Here is a 7866-nt window from a genome sequence, read left to right as displayed (position 1 = left end):
ATATAAGGGTTGGAAATGCGAAGTAGGACTGATTTTTGAGAATATGTGTATATGAAATTATCCGTTTAGTTATACGAATGCTATACTTCAGTTGTGCCTAATTTTACTGCTCAAAACTTACTAAGCATTAAATGCTTACTCCGTTCTTTGAATCTCCGTTTTATAGATTTTGGTTCATCAGCTATCGGACTCGGGATTGTCAAAGTCGAAGTCGTCCACACTATCAAAGCCCTTTTGGTACACTTTTGGTTGAACTCTAAAAATGGCATGTATAGGACTACCCTTTTTGTTGTTGGTCATGTACCCTTTGGTTTTGTATAAATTTGGATAGCCATGCGAAAATGGCTTATATACACTTTGAGCATAGCATTATAATCGTCTTGTATGTTGTTCATTGAGAGGTATGGAAATGTTTGGTAACGATTAGCCATTGGAAATGGTTAATTATGATTATTTTGATGCTATGTATGACAAACTCTAGTTGATTCATGGAAAACCATGAAATAGGTAAGGTTTACCTTAAAAACAGATGCTGACAGCAGCAGTGGTGTGGATTTGAAAAATCACTAAAAATAGTAAGAATGGAATTAAATAGTGAATAAATTATATAATTGAAACTTGATGAATCTATTTTCATAGGGAAGTAATGAAACGATCATATGAACAGTATTTTATGAGATTTTAAAGTTTTGGTGAAACAGGGCCAGAGCGGTTTCTGGATTCCCTGTTCGGACTTAGGAAATTCATTATAAATTAACCAGAGATAGTTAGAAGTCATTCCATATATGTATAGATTCCATTTCGAGTCTAGTTTCTTTAGAAATAAACAGCATAAGTATTGAAGCCCTGTACAGGGAGAGATATAAGTCGTAATGCATGAAGGTCAGAGCAGTCGAACCCTGAAACAGGGGAGACTTTAACTAATAAACTGTACTAATTGGCCCAACCAAAAATTCTATAAAAAAATTTGTAAATGTATATATGAGTCTAGTTTCATAGAAAATTTACGAAACTGATTTTTAAGTTTTATAACTCAAGATATTATTTTTAAGGTGACAGTGATGCAGTTAGCCAGCTAGTCTGGAAATTTTGAAAATGGACTGTAAAAATAAGGGAATTAAGTCTGTTAACCCCTCGTGTCCGACTCCGGCAACAGTCTCAGGTACGGGGTGTTACAATTTTATTGGTATTAGAGCTACGGTTTAGTCGATTCTAGGACTACCGTAATACGTTTGGGTCTAGCTATACATGCCATTTTGTGATTATTTGATAGTGTGGTGATTTCTGACATTTGCAAATGTGTTTATTTATAGTAATGGATCCCAATCCCGACCGAGCGGTAGCTGATGATCTTGAGAGTGTAGCGCCTGCTCCCGCACAAGGGACAGCGCCAGCGGACTCTCAACCTATTGCTAGCAATCCGAATGATGAGGCTAGGCAAGCTTTTTATAGCGTGATGAATGATTGGTTTAACCAATACATTCGAACTAATACGACTGTTCCACAACCTCCATTCCCGACTAATACCACCCCCGCACCTACAATACCTCCGGTAACTGAACAAATAAGGTCAAATAAGCTACTGATAGCGATGATGCCGAGCAAGCTGGATTTTGGTTAGACAACACTATTCGGGTACTCGATGAGCTATCTTGCACACCCGATGAGTGCCTAAAGTGTACTATCTCCTTGCTACGTGATTCTGCCTACTATTGGTGGAATACGTTGATTTCTGTTGTGCCCTGAGAGCAAGTAACTTGGGAGTTTTTCCAAATCGAGTTTCGAAAGAAGTATATCAGTCAGAGATTCATTGACCAAAAACGAAAGGAATTTCTTGAACTTAAACAAGGTTCTATGTCAGTTACCGACTATGAACGAAAGTTTGTAAGGCTTAGCCGGTACGTTCGAGAATGCATTTCTTCAGAAGCCGTAATGTGTAAACGTTTCGAGGATGGACTGAATGATGATATAAAGCTGTATGTTGGCATTTTGGAAATCCGAGAATTTGTGGTACTTGTTGAGCGAGCTTGCAAAGCCGAGGAGCTCAGTATGGAGAAAAGAAAAGCTGATATGGGAGCAAAGGAGTTTCGTAAGAGGTCTTCGGGGAGGCCCTTTCAACAGTCATCGAAGAAATTTAAAGATGATTTGGGCCGATATAGAGACACTTCGGGTTTTTCTAGACGAGATCGTGATCGACCCCCTATGAGTGCACGAGTCACTTCGGTCGCCAGTGTTGGAAATGATCGTCAAGACAGAACGGAGTGTCAGTATTGTGGTAAATGGCATTCGGGGAGTTGTAGATTCCATGACCGCTCCTGTTACAAGTGCGGATCAGTTGACCACTTTATTAAAGATTGCCCGAGGTTGTCTGAACAGAATGTAAATCAGAGTGGGAAACCTGGTGCTACTACTGCTCAGGGTAGACCATCTAGGAATACGGGCAATGCTAGTGGCGGTCAGAGAGGATCTAGAGATGCTACAACCAGATCTGAGGCTCGTGCTCCTGCTAGAGCTTATGCTATTCGCGCACGCGAGGATGCTTCTTCGCCAGATGTTATTACCGGTACTTTTACTCTCTTTGATACTAATGTGATTGCTTTGATTGACCCTGGTTCTACTCATTCTTATATATGTGAAACCTTAGCATCCAGTAAGACTCTACCTGTTGAGTCTACTGAGTTTGTAATTCTGGTGTCAAATCCTTTGGGTCGTTACATGCTTGTCGACAAAGTGTGTAAGAAATGTCCCTTAGAAATCAGAGGTTCCTGTTTTCCGGATGATTTGATGCTTTTACTGTTTGACGAATTTGATGTTATCCTCGGTATGGATTGGTTGACCGTACATGATGCAATTGTAAATTGAAAAAGAAAAACCATTGATCTGAGGTGTGTAAATAACGAGATAATCCGAGTTGAGTCTACTGACTTGAATAGGTTGCCAGCTGTAATATCATCAATGTTGGCTCAGAAATATGTAAGAAAGTGGTGCGAAGCATACCTTGCGTATGTACTTGATGACAAAGAGTTAGAAAAGAAGCCTGAATCTGTGCCAGTGGTTTGTGAATACCCGGATGTTTTTCCCGAAGAATTACCGGGTTTACCACCTGTTCGGGAGGTAGAGTTTGGCATCGAGCTTGTACCTGGGACTACACCGATTTCGATAGCTCCATATCGTATGGCACCAACGGAATTAAAGGAATTGAAAGATCAGTTGCAAGAGTTGACGGATAGAGGTTTCGCTCGACCAAGTTTCTCACCTTGGGGTGCACCAGTATTGTTTGTGAAAAAGAAGGACGGAACCATGAGGTTGTGCATCGACTATCGTCAGCTGAATAAGGTGACAATAAAGAATAAATATCCGATACCGCGCATTGATGATTTATTTGATCAACTAAAGGGAGCCTCAGTGTTTTAAAAGATAGATTTGAGATCGGGTTATTATCAGTTGCGAATTCGAGATTCGGATATACCCAAAACTATTTTCAGAACGAGATACGGTCACTACGAGTTCTTAGTGATGCCGTTTGGGCTCACTACTGCCCCTGCGATATTTATGGATTTGATGAATCAGATCTTTAGACCGTATTTGGATCGGTTTGTAGTTGTGTTTATTGATGACATCTTGGTTTACTCAAGAGATGAAACCGAGCATGCTGAACACCTGAGATTAGTGTTGCAGATTTTACGAGATAAGCAGTTATATGCTAAGTTCAGTAAGTCTGAGTTCTGGTTAAGAGAGGTTAGCTTCCTGGGTCACGTGGTATCTACATCGGGCATTCGAGTCGATCCGAGCAAAATTTCAGCCATACTTAACTGGAAGCCTCCGAGAAATATTACTGAAGTTCAGAGCTTTTTGGGACTTGCCGGTTACTACCGACGGTTTGTAAAAGGTTTCTCGATGATAGCCACACCAATAACGAAGCTACTTCAGAAAGATGTTAAGTTTGAATGGACGGAAAGGTGTTAGAAAAGTTTCGATCAATTGAAAACCCATTTGACGGAAGCTCCAGTACTAGTGCAGCCCGAATCAGGCAAGGAGTTCGTCATTTACAGTGATGCATCCTTACTTGGGTTGGGTTGTGTATTGATGCAAGAAGGTCGAGTTGTAGCTTATGCGTCGAGGCAACTGAAGTCACATGAGAAAAATTATCCAACCCATGATCTCAAATTAGCTGCCATCGTATTCGCTTCGAAAATGGCGACATTACTTATTTGGTGAGAAGTGCCATGTATTTTCGGATCACAAAAGTCTCAAATATTTGATGACTCAAAGAGACTTGAATCTGCGACAAAGGCGTTGGCTTGAGTTGTTGAAAGATTATGAGCTTGTCATTGATTATCACCCGGGAAAGGCTAATGTGGTTGCGGACGCCTTAAGCCGAAAATCACTGCTTGCTTTACGAGCGATGAATGTACACTTGTCTGTTCTACCCGACAATGTGTTAGTAGCTGAATTAAAGGCCAAACCATTATTGATTCATCAAATTCGTGAAGCTCAGAAAGTCAATGATGAATTGGTTGCAAAACGGGCTGAATGTGTTTCGAACATGGAATCAGAGTTTCAAATTGACGATGACGATTGTTTGAGGTTCAGAAGTCGTTTGTGTGTCCCAAGAAATTTAGAACTTATTACGATGATTCTGAACGAAGCTCATTGTAGCCGAATGTCAATTCACCCGGGGAGTAGAAAATGTACAACGACCTGAGACGTCAGTTTTGGTGGCATGGTATGAAACGAGACATTTCCAATTTTGTTTCGAAGTGTTTAATATGTCAACAAGTGAAGGCGGAACATCAAGTGCCTACGGGTTTACTCCAACCGATCATGGTACCTGAATGGAAATGGGATCGAGTCACGATGGATTTTGTGTCTGGGTTGCCATTGTCGACAAGTAAGAAAGATGCGATTTGGGTTGTTGTTGATAGACTGACTAAGTCGGCTCATTTTATTCCCGTACGTACAGATTTTTCATTGGATAAACTAGCTGAATTGTATGTTTCTCAGATTGTGAGATTACACGGGGTGCCTATTTCTATTGTGTCGGATAGAGATCCGAGATTCACCTTGCGATTTTGGAAGAAATTGCAAGAAGCTTTGGGTACCAAGTTGCATTTTAGCACCGCTTTTCATCCCCAAACTGATGGTCAATGCGAGCGGATAATTCAGATACTCGAGGATATGTTGAGATGCTGCATCATTGAGTTTAGTGGTTCATGGGAACGGTATCTACCTTTGATTGAGTTCGCTTACAACAATAGTTTTTATTCAAGCATTAAGATGGCGCCTTATGAGGCTTTGTACGGTCGAAAATGCCGTACACCATTGTTTTGGACCAAGCTCGGTGAAAGAAAAGTTTTCGAAGTTGATTTGATTAAAGATGCTGAGCAGAAAGTAAAAATAATTCGTGAAAGTCTGAAGGCAGCATCAGATCATTAGAAGTCGTACGCAGATTTGAAACGAAAGGACATTGAGTATCAGGTGGGAGATAAAGTGTTTATTAAAGTTTCACCTTGGAAAAAGATACTCAGATTTGGGCGTAAGGGCAAGTTGAGTCTGAGATTCATTGGGCCGTATGAAATCTCTGAACGAGTTGGTCCAGTTGCATAGAGGTTGCTTTTACCCCCTGAACTCGAAAGGATCCACAACGTTTTTCATGTTTCGATGCTTCGACGTTACAGATCTGATCCTTCGCACATAATAAGTCCCTCCGAGGTTGAAATTCAAGCCGATATGAGTTATGAAGAAGAACCAATTCGTATCCTAGCTCGTGAAGTGAAAGAGTTGCGAAACAAAAAGGTTCCTTTAGTAAAAGTGTTATGGCTCAAACACGGGATGGAAGAAGCTACTTGGGAACTCGAGAACTCTATGAAAGAACGATACCCAAGCCTGTTTACCGGTAAGATTTTCGGGGACGAAAATTTCTTAAGTGGGGGAGAGTTGTGACAGCCCTAAAGTGACCCTAGTCGGAAAGCGGTTTCGGGACCGCTAAACCGAGTAACCAAATTATTTGAATATAATGATTATTGTCTAAAATATGTGAATATGAATGTGTGAAAGTTTTAAGCTTCGATTTAGTCAATTGCATGTGAATTTAGCTAATAGGACTTATGTGTGACAGTTTTGAAATGTGATAGGTCGATCTATAAGGATCTATTAGTGCATGAGATCAAAAGGGTGGACTTGCATGTCAATTTCCCCCTTAATTAGTAAGTGGCCGACCATGACAAGGAGGGTGGACAAAATGTTATGGGCAAAACATGACATAAACATGTTATGTTAATGCTTATGTTAGGAATAATAAAATAAAGAACATGGGCAATAAAATATTAGTGTGAGTAGGAGGAGAAACAAAAAAAAAAATGTCTGTGGTTGCCCCCTTCATTGCCGTGAAATGAAAGAAGAAAAAAAGAAAAAAAAAAGAGCTTCATTCTTTGGTTCTTCTTGGCCGAATTGAAGAAAGGAAGAAGAGAGGTTTCGGTCACCTTGAGCTTAAGGGGAGGTTAGTATGTTGTGTTAGATTCTTAAATTTTAACTTGTTTCTAGTTAATTAGCTAATTTCTTACACAACCCATGGCAAAAATTTTGAAATCTTGGTGATGGCTTGAGCATTCGGTTTTAGTTATTAAAGGATGAGATTGGGTTATAATCTTTATGTTTTATGAAGAATTGTTGAAGAGAAGGGTTTAAGTAGTCAAATTATAAATTTTAATGCTCATGAGTACAATGGCCAAACATAGATTTGTCTAAAGAATTGAACAAATGCCGTGTGAGTGATTGAAATGAATGAGTTGGAGGTTGGATCATGTTAAGATTCGGCCTTGTACATAAACATTAAGAGTTTGATGTTTTTGTGATTTTTGGAAGGTAAATAAGGTTATACACAAGATGAATACTAAGATTTTGGTTGACTTGTTTTTAGTGAGGTTCGGCCAAGGACCTTATGTGCAAGTTTATTCGGTTTAAGTAGAGTAAATGTGACGGGTAGATATGGAGTAATGTGTATATTGGTTCGGCTGCTAAGCAAGGAAATAATTGTTGGTAACATAGTATCTATGCACTTATGAATATATATATATGGTATTTTAAGTATAATTGTTCATTGATAAGGTTGGTTAATAGTTCAAGTAAGGATTACTATATTTGATATGTACACAAATTGAGGCAATAGGTTCGGCAATTAGCTTAAGACATACGGGTAATATCATATGTCCGATCATAGTTAAACATTCGATAATTGTGATTCTTTGGCTACAATGTTTGAATATCGCCATGGGGAGAATATATGATCGGTTGCCTAATATTAGTTAGAAATGAATCTAAATAAATAGATATTTGTATATAGTAAAGTTGGATAAGTAATTGAATAAATTTATTTGTTTATTAAGCTCAAGAGCTTAGAGGATCAAAGTTGGATAAGGGAAAGGAAAAAGTGATCGAATAGCCGCCGAAATCGTTCGACCACATCCGAGGTAAGTTTTCGAGTAATGAAACTTAGATTATGATTCGATTAGATTATGTTATAAGCAAATCAAAATCATGCCCTTTGTATGTAGCTTTTGAGCTGAAAATGATAAAAGTGACTTGTGTTTGAATTCTAGTTACGAAAATGAAATATTGATGTGCCATGATTTATTGATATGTGCATGGATATTCGGATTGATAACCGGGCTAAGCCCGAAGGCATTTGTGCGAGTTACTATATCCGAGCTAAGTCCCGAAGGCATTTGTGCGAGTTACTATAACCGGGCCAAGTCCCGAAGGCATTTGTGCGAGTTACTATATCCGGGCTAAGTCCCGAAGGCATTTGTGCGAGTTACTATAACCGGGCCAAGTCCCGAAGGCAATTGTGCGAGTTACTATAACTGG

Source organism: Gossypium hirsutum, chromosome A08 (genome assembly GCF_007990345.1).
Source record: "Gossypium hirsutum isolate 1008001.06 chromosome A08, Gossypium_hirsutum_v2.1, whole genome shotgun sequence".
NCBI lineage: Eukaryota > Viridiplantae > Streptophyta > Magnoliopsida > Malvales > Malvaceae > Gossypium > Gossypium hirsutum.
This window is presented reverse-complemented; position numbering follows the sequence as displayed.